This window comes from Malurus melanocephalus, unplaced genomic scaffold, assembly GCF_030028575.1.
Source record: "Malurus melanocephalus ecotype Western Australia unplaced genomic scaffold, MMel_1.1 scaffold_299, whole genome shotgun sequence".
NCBI lineage: Eukaryota > Metazoa > Chordata > Aves > Passeriformes > Maluridae > Malurus > Malurus melanocephalus.
Window position 1 is genome coordinate 704,423 of NW_026623531.1, and position 17,743 is coordinate 722,165.

At 39.5% G+C, this 17,743-nt stretch overlaps 1 protein-coding gene across 2 annotated transcripts in view; it reads left to right on the top strand.

The window, feature by feature from the left end:
- Window positions 1-17,743, top strand: part of SORBS1 (sorbin and SH3 domain containing 1) — a 158,892-nt gene that overhangs the window by 42,558 nt on the left and 98,591 nt on the right. Inside the window, exon 1 of one of the 2 annotated variants that reach the window (XM_057377071.1) lies at window positions 8,648-8,805. The exons of the other annotated variant lie outside the window; for it this stretch is intronic. The gene's annotated coding sequence lies outside the window, so the exon portion shown is untranslated. Of the gene's footprint in view, window positions 1-8,647; window positions 8,806-17,743 lie in introns of those variants that run through there. 2 annotated transcript variants of the gene reach the window in all.

Consider the following 17,743-nt stretch of genomic DNA (forward strand, 5'->3'; position numbering starts at 1 on the left):
CAAAAAGTGGTACAGACTTTTTTTATGTATTGCTTGGAATTTGTCCTGTATGGAAACACTGCATAATGAGCTTCTAGCCAAATGGAATCTCAAAAAGTCTCTAAGTTTAATGAACTGTACAGGAAGAAAGAAGTAGTGTTGCTATAACATGAGCTGGCACTGAGCAGAGTTGTCTAGAGCACTAGATAGCCCTAAAAAAAMCGCAAACAAAAAAAAAACAAAACCCAAGAAACCACAAAAACCCAACAAACAACAAAAAAAACCYCAAACCAAAACCCTCTGRTGTCCACTCTTCTCTGTAAACCCAAAACTGTCCAAGTGAAAGTGCACATGGCACAGTGAGAGAGTTTGTGTTGAGAAAAATTGCCATCACTTGCTACTTTCCTCCTTGCTGCATATTGGCAGTATTGGGAGCAGCATGACTCCACAGCAATTTTGGCACAGCCAGATTCATCATTAAAATGCATTCAATCTTTGCCATCTTGCTGGGAAGCTTTTCACCTATTAAAATGAGTGAGTGCAACTTCTTAGTAGTTCATAAAAAGATTTCTTGTCAATGCTACAAAATTACGCAAGTTTCTGCCAATTTTGGTTGGTGGTGCCTTGAGGTTTTATCTGAGATGTGGGCATTGTGAAAGAGTTGGGCGTATAAAAACTTAATAATACGTGGCATTAATGTAAACTTTTGTCTGTTTATGAAATACCAGAAAGTGGAGCGACAYAGCTCAAATCCTGGAGAATGACTCTGGGTAAGGCAGAAAGTGCAGGACTTTGCCTAGAGCTTTTCAATGCCTACACACCCATTTTGTTCCTGCAATAAATCTGCATGTGGCATTTGGAAAGCAAAATTTTTCTTTACCCAGCRCTACACTTAATATTCTCTGACTATGACACTGCTATTTGCTCTTCCTCACCTCCACAGTAGTTTTTAATATACAGATATCAGAGGAGTTACTAAACAAGTGGCTGAACACAATGGTTTTTATCAGAGCCCTGGTGGAATGCGGGAAATCACATGCTGGAGAGCTACTTGCACAGAGACAGCAAATTCAGAAGTAATGCTGTCAGAAATGGGATGTCCTGTCACCAGCTTTTGTTCTMCAGCATGGTTGCCAGTGAAGTGAGGGGGCTGGTCACACTGCCTGCCCTGTCCCCTCTTGTCAGCTCAAAGCCATTTGTGTGGGACAAGTGCCCCAGCTGCAGGTCACAGAGAAACAGCACAGACATCGGCTACTCCCTGCTCGTGACTGAGACTCCCTGCTCGTGACTGAGACCAGTGTCAGGCCTTTAAAGAGTACAATTCTGTTGACAAATATTTGTGGACTGTCTGTGGTTCAGACAAAATCCACATGACTTTAGTTTCTAGTTTCATGTTTGTAGGTGCTTGGGTTCTTGTGCTGATGTCTCTGTTGRCAGCTCTGGCACTGCATGGTTGGATGTTCCCCCGTTCCTTGGGGCAAGGCTGGCTCAGCAGCCTATGGAATGCAGGTACTGCTCCTTTGGTACACTCATGGCCATGTTCAGACTTGGCCTAAAGCGGGTAGGCCTGCTTAGAGAAACATAACATTACYCAGGAGAGGATGGAAACACACCCATCCCTCTGCCACAAAACCCTCTCTGCATATGAGTGACTGGAAGTTGTAGTACCTTATGGTACCAGTCCAACTGGAGGTTGTTGGTTTAGGTCTGGTCTACAGTTAACATCAGCTTGTGAAACTGGCTTGAATTGGCCTGATATCAAAACCGATTTTTGAGACATGAAGCAKAGTGATGGTAATTTGTATAAAAGTCTACTGCTGCTGCAGGCACTGGTGCCAAGGAAAGACAGATGGAGAGCGGGAAATGTCACAGAGAAGGGGGATGGGACCTGTGAAGTACCTATAAATCTAATATTTGTACCTGTAAATAAGACTTCAGTGGCATCTAGAAAACAGAAGGAAGGTGGCAAGGGATACTGATATTAATCCTGCTGAACAAAATATTTCCAATAAATAAAATTTAGTCCAGAAAGAAAGCCACAAAAGTACTGAAGCCAAAGGCAGTCATCTGAAGGTGAAATGGAAACTAAAGGCAGTGCCAAGGTTAAAGTTTATTTTTGTCTCTTGCCCATGTATTATCATAGAGGAAAAAGCAGACTTGTTTTTTGTCTGCYCCAGAACCAAGCTGGGCAAGCTGATTAAGGGATAATTTAGGATTGGATCTGAAAGATCAAGGAGATAGGTTGCTACTTGYCTTGGAAGAGGTGGGGGTGGGGAAGAAAATAGAGAGTGAAACACGTGGAAAACATCTGGTGCAAGGAGGCATTTTAGAATAAGCTTAGGCAGGAGGGAAGGAGGAGCAGCTGTGCAGCATGCAGGGACCACCAGGGCTGCAGTGATAGACCGGAGAGAAAAGGAGGCAGAGCTAGGATAAGGCTTCAGCCAAATCAAAGAAATAGGCAGAGGGAGGACCCAGACTGTAACTTTGTGACCAAGAGACCTCTCTAGTCTAGACTGAAAGTGAAAACTTAAGAGTGTCTCTGGGTAGTGCACTGCCTCTAAGCTACACTCATCTGGGAAAGAAGCAGGATGCTTTGGATCTGTGCTGAAAGCTGGGTAGGTGGTAAACATACAGAATGATTTATCAGAAATTCTGTGTCCTTCATGGAGCAGGAGATATCACCCTGTACTCAGGAGGAAAATGATCTGCCTGGAGAACATTAAACCAGATGAATGGTGCTAAGTTAGGGCTTCCTGACCTACCTGTCTTCCTTGAGAGTCCATTCAGATGTTTGTTTCTCAGTTTTTAGAAGGGCCAAGTGCATTGCTCTGAAAACATAAGCTTACTTGTTCCCAAATTCCCAACCTGGTTTCTTGAACCTGTGTTGTTCTCTTGTCTTTTACTTTGTTACACTGAACTGTAAAAGATCTTTTAAGTTCTTCTGTGATTTCAGGACTGGTGTAAGCTGATCCAGGTCCTGGCTGCTACTGAAAGAATATGGCCCTATCCCAACTTCACCCGTACTTTGTGTTAGCTCTAGTGTTATTGTGACATGATCAGGTGAACTGAGAATGAATCCAGCTAAAAACTTACCTAGCACAGACAAAATAGTGCCTCTTCGACATGGGGAAACTGCTATGTGCCTTTACCAAACAGGAGGAATACCCAGCTAGAGCCTTCCCAGAACTGCTGACTGGTTTCATGTATGTGACCCTGAGGCTTCTGGTACTGATAAAAGCTTTTGTATTATGTAAATCAGTGATATGATAATATGTGGCATCTTCCAAGTCCTTTTTTTTCTGGAAAGTGAATTCCCGCCCCACCAATCGCTGAAATTACACTGTCCTTGTTTCTCTGGTTGTCTGACTTCATATCCTTTACATGGTGCTCATGGGAGACTGATCCAAAACTCATTGAAAGCAGTAACATGATACGTGTTACTGATAGCAGACTTTGGATCAGAAATAAATCCATTTATTGTGCCTCAGGGTTGTACTGTTTATACTCCACAACTCAGTTTCTATGTCCCATGGTGTGTCATTAAAGACAAGTTGAAATAAAATTCATCCTATGCAGCCCATTGCCTCCGTTACCCTAGAATTTATTGGTAGTTTGTCCTATACTTWGATSAGYYCTAGRRCTSATCWAATCCCTGATTTCATAAAACCTTTTTTTTGGATGAAAACATCTCAAAGTGCTTTTACAGTAACTATGCCCAAACAATTCCAGTACAGCTCTTTCTGTGGTAGTGCTACCCYACCATTTCCATAATGAGACACAAGAAATTGTAATTGTGGGATTGCTTCCTTGCAAGTTGAAAAGAACTGTCTACAGATGGGCAGTTACTACACTGGATGTTGGTTGGAAGTAATGTCTTTTTCCAGCCTAGGTGGGCTGGAGAAAGAAAACCAGCTAAACTTTCCATGAGCCACATTAAAGGRAAGTTTCGCTTCCCTGGTGAGAAAAGCCACTCCCAGAGCAGAATTCTTCAGGGTGGGTGGGGAAGGGAGCTGGAAGGGAGAGGCTTCATGATCCAGTGTACAGATKGAGACTGTTGAGCTTCTGTTCAGCATCTAAGATGCTTGATCATATTGCCTCAGCTGACCAGATTTCTGAGTTAGTTCAATCTCATTTTTGTTCCATAAAGCATATGCTTTTTTTTTTATTGGATCCTGAGAAATGTGAACTTCCTTTGCTCAGGGTGGGCATTAAAATATCCCATGGTACWTCAGATTAAGCCTTGCAGTTTATGGTGACCTCAGTCAACATGAACTTTATCTTTCATGGTCATGAAAAATGCTGGGCATGGACAACTTGCTGCTCTCTATTGAGAAGCTGCTTATTTCTTTAAAAAGATAGGAATGTATGAGGAACGTATTAGTACATATTAGCTGAAAGTGGGAACTGAGAGCTTATCCTAGAGTATTCCGTTTAGAATCTAGAGTTGTGTCTGAGGCCTACTGATTTGCCTACAGATGCTAGTTGAAAATYAGTAGCCCTTTACCCCTTTTTAGGGATTTGTGTTGAGAGATCAGTCAGGATAGATATTGTACACCTACAGCTTTTCAATTATCTTTGTCTCTGTGGAAGCACAAAGCTGATTTTTGAGACAGACAATAGAAATGGCTTGAAAAAGTCAAATGGGGCAGAATTTGAGAAGGATCCCATGAACTCCTTTTTTATGTAATAGAAAAAAGCAACCTAAATAGAAAAAAATAACCTAAAGCCAAAGTTAATCTTATTTATTCTAAGTTAGTAATTAGAGGTATTAATAAAATCACTGTGAATTTTCCAGAGGTAGTACCATCACTAGTAATAAAGTACATGCCATTACAAAACCAGAAGATAAAGGTTTTTGTTTTGATGCATTTGGCCATCTAGTCCATTTATAGTGCAACTACCCTCTCYTTCTCAATATTGAACTTGAAATAATTGTGAATGTTTCCAGAAGGAAACAATTGGTGATGCAAACTGTGTAACAAAATGTGGCAAAAGAAGATTTTCAATTTTAGTGTCRGGAATAACTGCATCATGTTTTCAGAATAAGACAGAAAGTTTTCACTTTTGAGCTTTGAAATCCCTTCCTTTCCTTGAAAAACTGTTCTCCTTTCTGTTTTCCTCTTCCTTAATCTAAATAGCTTTGCTCTCCTTTTCATCTCTTTGCTCCACTTAATGGAAAGGAGGGTAAGAAGAAAACAGAATTSGGAGAAATTCCCTGGCATCCCAAACTTGCATTATTACTTTTTAAAATATGTATTTTTAAAATGAAACAAGATGGACACTCTGAGGAGCTGCACAGAAAATCTTGTTGGATTGCAGTTGCTGCAATAATTTGTTATGCTGTTTCATTTTTTAACACAGGTGTAACTCTCATCAACTGGGCCTGCTGAAGGTTATCCATTTGCACCTTCAAACACTGTAGCAACTTTCCTGATCTTTAAAAACACTCTTATTTGAATGCTTTGTGCTAAGGTACTTGTTCAGAGGAAAATGGCATTTATTGAATGACCATTTTCCTCTGTAACACCTAAGGGACTTCCTATCCAGCTCTGCTTCTTTTAGGGGATTTTGATAAAGTTGCTTTGTGAGAAGGAATGCCTGTGCATACAGAAGCATCCCAGAACATGACCCACTGGTATTGATCTCTCATTGTCTACTGAACAGAATACATGATTGCCTCTTGGCTATTGTTTCGGTAACAGCATTCCACTGAGTTGCACCTACTGCACTCACTCCATCAGTCTTTTCCTTAATGTCTTCTTATATAAGAGGTGTAGTTGCAACTAAAGACAGTAGGATTTGCTCTAAGCCCCACTTGATTCCTCTTGATTTACCATACAACTTTTAATTAAAAGAGGAAAGAATGGGTAGGGAAGAGAGATCTCATCAGTTTCAGTCAAGTCTTGAAACAGGGAAAGTAAAACTGCACCTAAGAAAGGTAAATTGTCCCAAAGTTACTTTTAGTTCTGCTGGTTCTCTAGCARTAGGTACATAAAAAAGTGAAAGGGGAAAAGGATGGATCTGTCAGAAATAGGAGACTTGGAATCAAAGTTTACTGCCACAAATGGATGAAAGATTAAGACCTTAAGATTTTTGATTCGGACCTCTGCAAGAGGAAAGAAAACATCTGTTCTTGTTCTATCGTCCTCTACCCTGATGGGAGGRGCTAGCACTTACCCTTCAGGTTTGGCAAAGTGAGAGACAAGATAGCAATAATAAGCAAACCCTTCTTTACATTTGTGTCTCCACCATTTTTCAACCTGTTCGCACTGAAACAGTCAGAATTTTCCCAAAAGGCTAATTCAGCATCATGAGAAGCCTTACAAAGGAAACGTGCATTTTCTCAGGTAGACCAAAGTCTGTGATTTATTTCTGGTGACCACATATCTTGTACAAGCATAAAGTCTTGGCCAGCCTAGGCTTTAGAAACCATCTTTCTCTTCGTGAAGCATTTCTGCAGCTTAAAGGAAGTGCATGTCAAAGATGGCATCAGAACTTTCTTTTAACATGAAGACAAATCCTGATCAAGAGAACAGGATCAGATGGCAACTGGGATTACTTAGACAAGAAGTAACCAAAAATGGGCAGCGTCTGTGTTTTACGATGTGGACAGAAAGCGGTAAATATTTGTCTGTCTTTTCCTTCCCCTTGAAATAAACACTTATGGCTTTGCTGTCATTCAGATAATCTGTTTCCATACTAACCCGTCCCTTCAAGGGAGAGGTCGATTTCCTATAACAACCCTATAGAGGCCCTGAACTAAAATATTTTGCATGCCTTTGCAGGCCTCCAGGAAACATTAAACACACAGAGACAAACAGCTTTGAAGCCCCTGTTTAAAATTAGGAGCAGAGAARGGAAACAGAGTTTCTGCCCGCTTTTCTCAGACCTGATATGAAAAGGATCTCAAGTCAATTTACTTATTTTGCATAAAAATACCTTGTTTCTCAAGATACTTGCTGTTGTACCAGCAAGGTCAGTGGGCAGTTACCCTTTTTACCACATAAGGGCAACTATGAGAGTATTTTTAAAGTATGTTTCTTATTTTAAAAAAAGCAAACAACAAAACAACAACCTTGATTGCACAATRTATTTGCTAGTTGGGGCTCTAAGAACAGCCAGCTTACCTTACATCAAAAAATGCTATTTAATTATACATAAAAAGCACATATGTCTTTATAATAGGTTTGCTACAATAAGATTTCACTATCAGTATACATTAGTTTTTATAACTATAGGCAAAGAGATAGCAGAAAATAGGAGTAATAGGTGCTGAAATAATTGTGGGAAAACTCCTGTTGGTGAATAACTTCACTCATGAAAGCAATTACACTGGAGTAGGCATAGTGGAATGAGTAGGGAACAGTCACAAGTGCAGAGGTTTGAACGGGTGCTGACGTTTAGAAGTAGAAAGTCACTTCAGGATGACAAAGGATAGTACCTAACTTCTGAATTGTGGCTACCAGTCAAAATTTCCAAAGAGTTGTGCCACTTTGGGCCTTATGTACATAGTTAATTCCTCATCTATGAACTGGACCTAATGATRCTGACAATTTCTCATTAAGGAGCATTGTGAAAACTAGATAAATGGGAGTATGAGAATGGGCACAGTTGTGGCTCAAAGATCCTTCTAATGTTGTCTGCTGCTCTGGCAGTGGTCAATGTCACTGGTTTAGGGGAAGGATTAATGTAGAGGGCAAATTCAAATTGCTACCATACCTGAGAGATCCACACCTTCTAACTTGTGGTTAATAGCTCTCCAGAACAAGAATTCTAGGATTAGGACTGTTCTTTCATTTTTTTAATCTAATATTTTAAGCTTACTCACAGAATGGTCCTCCRTAAGATCCTGGGCAATGAGCTTTGAAATCCTTCTATGCATGATGTGAAAAATCACTTACTTTTGTTTGTTTTAAAACTTCTGCCTGAAGATTGGGTTCGGTGCACCTTAGTTCTTGTTACGAGAAAGAATGGGCTGCCCTTCCCAGATTAGCTTTTTGGGTGCATTTCATGATTTAATAGCACACTGTCTCATCAACCCTCTGCCAGCTCTTCCTCAGATTGAAGAATCCTTGTTTATTCAATGTCTCGCTGTCAAACAGCTGATGAGCTTTCATTGTTCTTACCTCCTTCCTCTGTTCTTTATCTAGTTTTAACTTTGAGGTGCTAATATGCAAGAGGCATGCTATCAGTTTTAAATGTTGCTCTCAGTGAGCTCATACTTGTTTGCTTGGGAGCTCCTGGTGGGAAGTTGTTAGAGATGAATATTACATTGCGTGAAGACTTAAGTGTTATAAAACTCACTTGTGCTTGTATTAGAGCTTGCACAGTGGAGATGGAGATTTATTAGGAATCTGTTTTCCCCTAGTGAGATGTAAGTGAGCTGACTATGCACTGTTATTACTAAGTGGAGCTAGAGTTACTTTCTTTAAAAGCAGTGCAGAGGAAGAATGAAATTCAAAAGAAACATTCTTTTTCTTACTGAGACTTCAGAGGGAAATGTGTTTACACCTAAGAAAGTTAACAAAAAATTGCCTGGACATCCTCTTCCTTTCTACAGCAGCTGTTTCCACTCTGTATTTAAATGAGTGGGCTGAACTAAAATCTTTGGGGAAGGGCTTTCCCCTCCCTACCCCCTCTTTGGTATCCCTATGTAAAAGGCTGCACTACAGTATCACGCTCTGTGCTTCTGTTGAATGAGTAAATGCCTATGGCTGGACGGTCCAAAGGAAAGGCTACATCGTGTTCTCAGCTAGTTAAGCTCCTTAATGCAATCTTTAAAAAATTTTCCTGGATATTCCAGTGATGTGATTTTGGCTGCAAGAAGTAAGTATTTAAAACTTCAGAAGGTTTAAGACCTTTCCAATCTCTTATAAATTTTCTGCTATAAATAACTTGTGGAGTATCTGCTGGTTTTGGAGGTAGATTCTGTTTCARTTACTTCATTTTATATTTCCTGTTAACTGTGTATGTTCTGAACTATTTTTAATTTCCTAAAAGTTGCATACTGAGATTCTTGGGGGAAAGTAACTCAAATGGTGTTGTCTGTGAAGTGTAGTGAAAAGTATTGATTCCCAGTTTAACAAAATGAGACTGACTTACCACTGCAGATGTTATTTCTGAGCTACTTTTTGAGCCCCCTATTTCTTGATCCATCTCTGCCCGCCAAGTGACTTTATTTTTTTTCATTCTGGTTGTGTAGTTTTATTCAGTGTCCAGTCAGTCCCTCTTATGTGTGCTGAGAACATCTGCTTTGCAAGTTTCTATGTGCTTTCACAGCAATACAATAATTTTTCTGTCTTTCATATGATTCCTCATATGAAGCAGAACTGAGAAAATGGTGAAAGCAGCGGCACTTTTTTTTTCCCTTCTGCAATAGATTACATTCACTAAACTCAGCAAATAGCAGAATTCCCCCTGGAGTACTGGGAAACAGCCCAAACTCACTACAGTTGTATTTTGCTGGACTATTCTTGTAGTAGGCTTTTCTTTTTTCTTCTCTTTCTCTTTTATGGTCTGCTGAAATTCTTTCTGTTGTAACCACATTCCTGATCAATTCCATTCTCAGATAGGCATCTCTTGCCTGTTAAATTTCCCCAAATGAATATCCTGAAACAAAAGTAAAAGAGATGCCATGCATAAACCACAAATTCAAGTTGAGATTCTTTTTACTAAAATTGGGAGTAAGATGGGCTCAATTTCAATCCTGCTTAATAACCTAATTAATTTGTGGCTTAAATTATTGTTTTAATTTAACAGAAAGTCAAGGATGACATTAAGCATTTAAAACTCAAAGTTTGGGTTTGATTCTAGATTTCTCAGCTGCAGCTGGAACATTTTAGGCACAGACTCAAAGCTGATGATTTGACTCCATAATTAGTAGCACATTTCAAACACATTGAATGAGACCTAGGGTTAGGTCTTTCTTAGTTATTCTGGCATAAGTATGGAAGAATTCCTTTTATTTTAAAAGTTTGCGTATTTGTGAGCATGCAGGTGCTTGGATTTTATGGCAAGGGCAGGATCTTCACTCTCATCTTCCAATTTTATTCTACTCCAGTAATCACCTGCATCTGTCCTTGCAATATTCACCTCACCTGAGACTGGCATGGCAGCAAATGGCCTTTGCTTCCCCATAACAGGCTGTGACTGCTGCTGATTTTCCTATGGCCACCAGTAGCCTGTGTTGTGGAGAGAGCCCAGCAACTGCTCTTGGGTACTGGGGTTCTTCCTCATGCTGTAGTTTTAAGAAATTAAAACTGCAGCTAATCTGGACTTCCTTCTGGCATAGCTCTAGGCTATGAAGAGCCCCTTTTTTCTAGTTGGGAAAACCAAGATTAAATTAAGCAGTGAGAGGTTACAGTAAAACCAGGATGATGAAAAAACCACTTTGATTTAGCCAGATTTATGTGATACCTGAAGATAGGAACCCTGTCTCTTTCTCATGATTGACTTCAACTTTAACAGTTCCTTTATGGTATTCATCATCTTGCTTAGTAATTTATGCTCATTCTGAAAGGCTGGAGCTGCATTATATATTGTTGCACATAAAGGGCTGCCTACTGCTGCACCCAAGTGAAGAGGAGTCCTTCTCTGCAGCATCCATTACTGCTTTCCCAGTTCCCCCATCAGTGACTTGGGATGGCTGCTAACGGTTTGAGCTCAGGAGGCTGAACAGCACTAAACACCATGACTCAGTTTACTGTTAAGTTTTTCCAGAAYAGAAAATTGACATTTAAATAACAAAATTTGTTGCTTCACAACTTTCTAAGGCGAACAGTTCAATGGCGGTAGTCATTTAGAGGAAGAGCCAGAACCCAGAGTGTGACTAATGCTTTTAAAGCACCTTGTAGAGACTTCACTGCCTGTTATACAGGGGAGATTTCCCTTGAGACTCCTTTGAGGTGACGGAGTGGTCTCTTCTTATGTAAAATATCCTCTCTATATGGCCATCATATGATAATTTACTGTCTTGCACACCTATGGTCCACGGCCAACAAGTGACAGAAGTAACTCTGTAGAGGCATAATTGGGTACAGCAGCCTTGTCATGTGTCCCTTGTGGCAGATGAAAATGAGYTTTGGCAGTGAAATGGAGCTCACAAAGAGGAGCAAGTTTAATATCTAACTCTGTGTGATCTCTACTATTTTATGTGATCCGTTTGCATTAAATTTCCCCACCTGTGAATGCAATGATGCTTTGTTTGTATTGGCTGTAAACTAGTCTGATAAGGTGTCTGGTCTTACATACACCTGGCACATTAGGTATAGGATTTGACTGGACCTTTTGGTAATGCTGTAGTAAAAATATTGAAATATGAAAACATTATTTCAGGTAACTACGTCATCTATATTTATCCATATAAAAGGCATATGTTGAATTAAAGAACCACTGAAAGCTCTTTCATGATAGAGTCATATCTGTCACACAGAGCTTGTCTGTTATTTAAATATGTGATTTTCTGCATGATGTGGAAGTGATAATTTAAAGATTTTATGAAATTAATGAATTTTATGAAGAATAGAATACTAATTGTCTTTAGTTATGTACTTTGTGGATAGTATGCATAGAAAGACTGTCATCCATGAAGTAATAAAAAGGTACACAGTATTCTCTTATTCTCTTTCAATGTACACACTATTCTCATTCTTCCCAAATTATTCATGTCRGGTAGTCAGGATGGTGGGGTAGGACAGGAAGGTAGTTAGGGAGGTGGGGTTCTTTGAAGTAAAGGAATCATTAATGATGCTGTCAGAAATCAAATGGCACTGGGAATCACTTAGAACCTGGGATATTTATGTTACACTTCCTAAATTGTTTTGTGATAGGACAGAGGCACACTGCCTGTTTGGGGTCTGTATGGTTGCAAGTAGTGGCATGGATCAGATTCCATGATGAGGGCCATGACCTGGATTTGCAGCAACAGAACTGAGACCTGGACTAACTGCATTTGAATCTATTATTTCAGGCTGATACAGTAGTAAGTCTCTGCTCTTGAATAATGATCCTGTGGTTGAATTGGTGCAATTATTGTCTGGAATATTCCAGGGGAGTATGAAAAATAAATGTAATAAATATCAAAATCTGGTTGTTTTCAGATGAAGGGACTGAGCATATAACACAGTGGTAGATGTGCAAAGCTTTTATAGGGTATTGATCAAGTTTTTAAGAGTTTGAAAAGGAGACTGGTGGATTTAGTTCTGTTTTTTAATTGAGAAAATGTGACGCTGCTTTCTAGTGCAGTGATTGCAGAACACTATGAATAAAGCTTAGATTTCCTGAATTCCAGTTCATCCATGAGCTCTGAGAATCTGAGCCCCCCTGAATTCTCTTCAGAGAGGAGATATCACACTGAATTGTGATTACTTAGCAGCTCTCTGAATGGGAACATCCTAAAAGGTTTGAAAGTGAGAGTCATCAGAAAATTTGTATTTCTAAAGGCAAATCTGGTAGTCTTCTAAAATAGGGAGGAAGGGGAGAAACATCATTAATTCTATTTGCATCTTAGTGTACTACCAAGAGCAGGATGTTGTCCATGGTAAATTCCACATKCTTCTGGGTAATGTCTTATCATTGTGTAAGCTTCTACGCAACATTTCCTGTATCCTGGATCTTTTCTCAGTATTGTGTAGGACTTTCATAAATATCTGTTTCTTATAGGGAACAGAAAGACTGCTGTAATGTTCTCCCCATAAATCATGTGCTGTGAGAGGAGACGTGTYAGAGGTTTTCATGTGATCAGCAACTCTTAAAAATGGCAGAACATCACTGTTTCATGCACACTAAAGGGTTGTAAATAAAAAAACTATCCAAAAATAACCATAGTTTTTGGCATGTACAAGAATACTTGGCAAGAAGCTTGTCTGCAGATAACACACAAGACTACTACTTTAAGTGGTGGGGAGTAGGGGTTTTTTTCTGTTTGTGTTGGGTTTTGTGTGTTTGTTTTGTTGTTTTTAATAAGTTGAAAAGATTTCCTGTAGGTTTTCATGTGATAATTTGTTTTCAAACAGTTTTGGGGGCACATTRTGTGTAGTGAAGTTTATAGACTTGTCCAAAACGTGAGATCGTGAACTCCTACTTAGAAATGGCAACACATCTATCACATTTTCAGTAGCAAGGGGAAGCAGACTGTCTCAGAGCCATTTAAATGCTTTTCTTTCATATTTGCCAAGTTCTTCTATTCTCTGTAGGTTTTAATGGCTCAGACCTCTRAAATCTCTTCCATACATGGTTAAAGTATAACCACTGATGGGGAGGCAGGGAGGGAACAACCTACTGAGCTGATCGAATTTTAAACAAACTTGGGTGGTTTTCTTGAGACAGCACTTCAGCCCCAAGTCATGCATATATATTCACATGCAGGAAATTTCTCAGTCTTAATCATGCTGGAAGCTAAAGGAATTRAGTATCCATATAGAGTGCATGCAGTGAGTTGGTGTCCAGTGAGGGTAGATAAGCCTCAGTGCTCCCTCCATTCAGGCCCATCTTCTTCGCCAGGATCCTTTCTGGAATCCTATTTCTATAAGATTCCTTCAGCCTTTCTGCCTTTGTCCATCATTTACACACACGTTATTTCAATAACTTGCTTGATATTAYGATCTTTTAATGGTGGGAATCCTTTGCATATCTATCTTGTTCTCCCCTTAAAGTAGCTTGTCATGGACAGCACTTACTTTTGAGCAGCTTGGTAATGGGTGATCAGCATTGGATCAGATGGCAGAACCATTTCTATTTTTTAAATGTCCTTTATAGTAATTTAAAGGTTTCTGTGTAACTGAGCCCTCTTCCAAGCTAGAAACATATTGAGGSACTGATTTGGTCTAGCGCTCACTAATGTCAGACAAACTGAGTTGTACTGTCACAAACCTGTTGTGTCATATTGGTCAWATAATCTGGTTGTTTTGGGTAGAATTTTCAAAAGAACAGAGCAGTTAAGTAAATCCATTCCTGTTCAAGCTGGTTGAGGCCTAATTCTTTTTTTCTACTGTGGCTCCATTACACACTGGCAGGGTCAAGATATTTAAAACTAGGCTTTTTGCTCTACCACAGGAGTATAAAAGGATGGAAATGCAAATCTATGACTGACAAATTTCAATTTTTCCATTGACTTCAGTGGAAGCAAGATTAAACAAACAGAGTAGCTTTTCAATAATTTCTACCTCGGCTTCTGTGYTTTCCTAATTTAAAAATAAGCCGAGTATCATGTACCTACTTCATGTACCTACAAATGCAGCAAAGCTAATTTAATGTTTGCCCAGCTGTTTGAAGATGTCCCGGGCTGCCTAAGTGTCAACTTGCATCATTAACTTGAACTAACCTTCTTATCAGTGAAAATTTTGTATTGTGTTTTATCTCTATGAGAAATAYCCCAAAATCCAAGTAATTTAGTTTAGTAAGACAGTGTGTTGTTTATGAATTTAAGAGCTTCACATGTGATGAGGATGTCTGCTGTGCAGGACTGTATCATTGCAGGAGGATATTGGGTCCCGTGTTACCCATGCTGCAGGTCACGAGACTGTTGGTGGGAGCCAACTTCTTTCTGTCCCAACGCTATGAGAATCTATCAGTTGCTAATGGCATTTTGTAACAGATCCTTGCAAAAGTTCAAAAGGATCACTGTCTTCTAAATGTCATGTGTATTTTGCAGGCTGATAATGAAGCATTTTGTTACCACAATGAACTGCCTTTTCTTCTCCTGATGACATTGTAGAGCTCAAATTAATACCACACTGTAGCTTAGGATCACATTGCTCAATTTGTATTAAAATTACTAACAGGAATAAAAATAAAAATATATTTTAGGGGYGTTACTGTTACATGAGCTGAAATAGTTGTTATATAAATCCAGAGACTACAATAGTAAGCATCCAATTTAATTGGAAAATACAAACATGTACTAACAGATGACTAAAAACCCTTGCCTGAAAGATAAAATGCTGCCTATGTGAGTGACTGCCTTGCTGTCAGTGGACTTGCTCGGAAAAGGCTGTTTGTGTACGAAATTGCAAAATCAAATCCCTAATACAGAGTGCAACATGGTTATTCTGTGCAAATGTGSAGTTGCCTTGCAACACAGGGCTTTTGCCATCTCTTTAAATAAATGAGTATGGTGCAAAAAAGGTCATGGTCTAAAAGGTTACTTTATGAAACAGCTCATTCCATTTCTATTCTGTAATGTTGTCTCTGGATTTACATGATCAATAATGTACATAAATCTTTCATGGACTTAATCTATATTTCCTTCTCTTGGTGTTGTATTTTTGTATCTGTCGACATCAGAATCTRTCAACAGGATCCACCAGAACAGCTTATTAACTACAGCTGATATTGACTGTTCCTGGAATGCAACCTGATTTTACAATTAGAAAAGGCTACCTGGGGTTTGTTAGCACAGGAGTAGTAAAGCAGRTTGGAAATGAGTAAATCTGCATTTTTCTGATAGCTGTGTAGCCAGCTGAGTGGACTCTGTATCATCTCTGGTGCCCAGTGCAGCACGTGTTAAGCTGATTGTGTTTAAATGCATTCGGTTTTATTGGCTGCACTATGTTATGATTTGTACACCAAAGTACAGTACTCCAAAGACGTTGTATTCAGAGACCACCAGTGATTAATGACCATCCTTAGGGCTATGGCTACAGCCAGGATGCAGATTTTTTGCTCTGAGGAATATAGACCCTGGTACAGCTTTTTTGAGATGGGCCCTAAATTCATTTCTGTAAGAGCAGAGAGGGGTGCCAGGATTTTAGTTTAACTTGGATGCACAGCCCCACAGCCCCCATGGTAGCTGTGGGAAGGTGAAAGGGTGACCATGTTAAGAAACTGCTGTTTTACTATTCTAGCCCTTCCACTTTCACCAATGAACTGTGCCATTTGCCATTTGGTTAGTTATCTAAATGCCGCAAGATCCTAAATATTCTAACGCCGTCTGGTCTGTTTTTTAAATACAACCACATTTKCAGTCTGGAATTGACCCCTTCACCTGTGATATTTGCCCCCAGGTTTCCAGGCTCTTTCCATAATGGGTAGAGAAAGCAAAGCACTGCCATGTGGTGATTTGTTCCATCTTATGTGCTTGTTGTAGGACAGGATTACTTGTCCCCTCAAAGCACTTGTCACTCACTGTTGTCTACAGAGGCAACTGTCTAGATGCCTCACATTTTACTCATTCCAGTTAGGTGAAGTGGATCCTGCCATCACTATTTATCTCTCACGTTTGTTCATGTGAAATGTCCACGTTTAGAATCAATGGCATCTTGMATGAGGATTTATGAAGGTCCTGTGTGTCCTGTATGATTTGCAAGSCACACTGGCAACATGGGTTTTTTTAAAGATTCTCACTGTGGGAAAGCACTGAATGGCTAGTCCTGTTGGGAAATAGAAAGTACTGGGTCATGAAGAGATGAAAACTACAGCTGTCTGCAAGATCTAAAATTTTTTTAATTTAAGCATTAAATTTTTAAAATTAAACAAATACTGCAAGTGCTTGATATAATCAGTTTTTACTTAGAGCTGAGCGGGATTTAACCTTTTACATGCATAGTTATTAGTTAGGAATGGACAGTTCTACTCTGAACACATAAYTGTGAAAACTTATTGTTACAAATCTTCAAAGAATATGAATATCCAGAGCAAGCTGGGGTAAAGTTAAATCTGTTTGGTAAGGTCCAATATCATTTGCAAAAGTGGTATGCGTCTTCAGAAGTCTTCTGTAATTGTAGCTGTTACATCCTTAAAGTTACACTACTAGTTAATTCTGTTCAGTGAAAGAGATTGTGGACACAGCTAAATAGTTGCAGGGATAAATTCTAGTATTTCAGCTTTTTGAAACCTGTACCTGCTGGTATCTAAGCCATACTGTGTTTTCCTTAACATGTAGAATGTCCRGAGACCCAGTTTATAATTTCATCAGGAGGGCTGGTGTTCTGTTTTTATTGATTTTTTTGGGAGGTGGGAAGAAGGAGTTGTTATAAGATACTGTGACCTTGTCTAGTAGCAGTGGTGRGTTTCACTCAGTTGCCTGCTGCGCTGCTTCACTGATGTGACCTGAGCTGTGTCCTGGTGGGGACTGTTTGGATGGAAGGTGCTTCCATGCGTGTGTGATGAGTTCCTCTTCATAAGGCACTGGGCAGATARCTTGTTTCACACAGTCCAGTAAAGCTATAGTATAGAGGTGACTTCTGTTCTTTCCTGGACTGGCTTCAGGAGCCTGTTGTCAGAGAGCAGTTCCKATGTAGAGAGCGATTTCTCTTCAGAGTAATCTAATTTCTTCATTATGCTGTTTRTGTGCTCCTCTAGGCACCCTTGTGGGGTATACCTGTTGAAGGGAGTAAACACTTTGCTATATAGGCATATTAATTAACTTCTATTATCCTTATTGTAGACATGAAACCCCAAATCACTTTGCTTATTTAGAGAAGCAGTTTGCTGTGTTATTAGGGATGCTCTTTGTCATTCCAGGAGTCTACTGACAATTGAGTGCACTGCAGTCTCAGTTCACCGGGCCACTCGTGGTTTCCTTTGGGACTTGAGACAAAACATCCAGCTAGTGCTTCAAATTTCTCCATTGACAGGGCAAAGATAACTCCTGCTTAGTCACAGCAAGAGGGACTTTTCAGCTTAGAGTGGATATGAAGTTGTTGAGATGACATATGTTATAGAAATGTATAATTTTATTCTGACTGAAATGCAACATTGCCATTCCCCTTGTAATTATYTTTGAGAAGAGAGTTCTAGGACTTCAGCACTTGCAGCAGTTCTCTTA